Genomic DNA, 1656 nt, shown 5'->3' with positions numbered 1-1656 from the left:
TCTCTCTCTCCCTCCTCTCTCTCTCTTTCTCTGTCTCTGTCTCTCTGTCTCTCTCTCTCTCTCTCTCTCTCTCTCTCTCTCTCTATCTCTTTCTATCTCTCACTCGAATTTTAAATCTTGCTTTCTCGCTCACTCTCTCACTTATTCGCTCGTTATATCTCTCCCTCTCTTTCCCTCATTCTATATCTCTCTCTCTCTTTCTTTCGCTCATTCGCTTTTTATATTTCTCTCCCTCTCTCTCCCTCATTCTATCTCTGGAACTCTCTTTGTCTCTCTCTCGCTCTCTTTCTCTTTGTCTTTTGTTCCTGGTTTCTTTCATGTTTGCTATGTTTCACTGTTTTCTCTGTCTACCCCTCTCTCCCTCCAATTCTTTACGAATTTCTCAAAAACTACTTCTCACCAGACGACTTACCTAAATCCCTCCCTTCTCTTATTTCCACTCCTCCATTCTCTCTTTTCCACCCTCCATCTCTCCCCCATTCTGTCCTTTCCACCCTCCATCTCTCCTCCCTTCTGTCCTTTCCACCCTCCATCTCTCCTCCCTTCTCTCCTTTCTACCGCCCATCTCTCCTCCTTTCTCTCCTTTCCACCCTCCATCTGCCCGTCCTTCTCTCCTTCCATCTTTTACGGCCTCGATTGCGTTCTTTCTATTCCTACTTGCCCGTCTTTCACATATGAGATTTTTGTGTGTACGCACGCGCAGAAGCTTTGTGATAACTTTATGAAAATCGCGATCTTCTAACAAATGTCGACATCTGGGAACATCTGTCGTAACTAGTAGAAGGCTTTTCGATGCAGGGCCATCGCTGTGGTTAGTGTCACACGCACAAGACCTGTTATAAATTAACTACGTCTCGAATTTTTTATGGTATACATTTGTAAAAATATTGTTGCAATTTTTTTACATGAAAAGTATATGTACTAAAGGCACTAAATGTATCCTCAAATTCTTGCCTGATAAGATTGTTTTTCAACTAGTTAAAAATACAAAAAATCTGGGCAATTTGATATATTGATCATTACATTAAATGCTTGCTATGGGCTATGTACGAGTCACGAGGGTTTGTTCACATCGAACAGAGTAGCAAAATAAGAAGTATAATGCAGCAATTTAACCATAACAAGTAAACAGAATCACTTACAATTTATGTAAAAGTGGGCATAATTTTTTTTACTTTTACTATTTACGGTGATGTAATCACTTTAATACAGTACACAATCTATTATCTGAAACCCGTGGGACCAGACACGTTAATTCGGCATTCAGAATTTTTTGGATTTCGGAATGGTAGTACAGTACAGAAATTCTAAAACACAAGTTTTCAAGACACCAAGTGATGTACCGGTACAGTACAATAGGTATGAGTAATGCCAAACACCCAGCTAACACATAACGTTTTCCTAACGTTATGATCTGGTTTTATTTTGGTTTGGTTTGAATTAAACCGTCTAAAAACGTTCATCAAACGTTATATATAAAGTTATATATAGGTTATTAACAAACGTTTGCCACAAACGTTGTGTCAACCACCATTTAACGTTTTGTTATGGTTGCGAAATGGTTTACTACAAACGTTAGCGATAAATGTTGCACTAACCATCATTTAACGTTTTTATATAGTTGCCAAATGGTTAGAAACAAACGTTATCTGCACA

Source organism: Priapulus caudatus, unplaced genomic scaffold (genome assembly GCF_000485595.1).
Source record: "Priapulus caudatus unplaced genomic scaffold, Priapulus_caudatus-5.0.1 Scaffold1497, whole genome shotgun sequence".
NCBI lineage: Eukaryota > Metazoa > Priapulida > Priapulimorpha > Priapulimorphida > Priapulidae > Priapulus > Priapulus caudatus.
Note: the sequence above shows the minus strand (reverse complement) of the source record.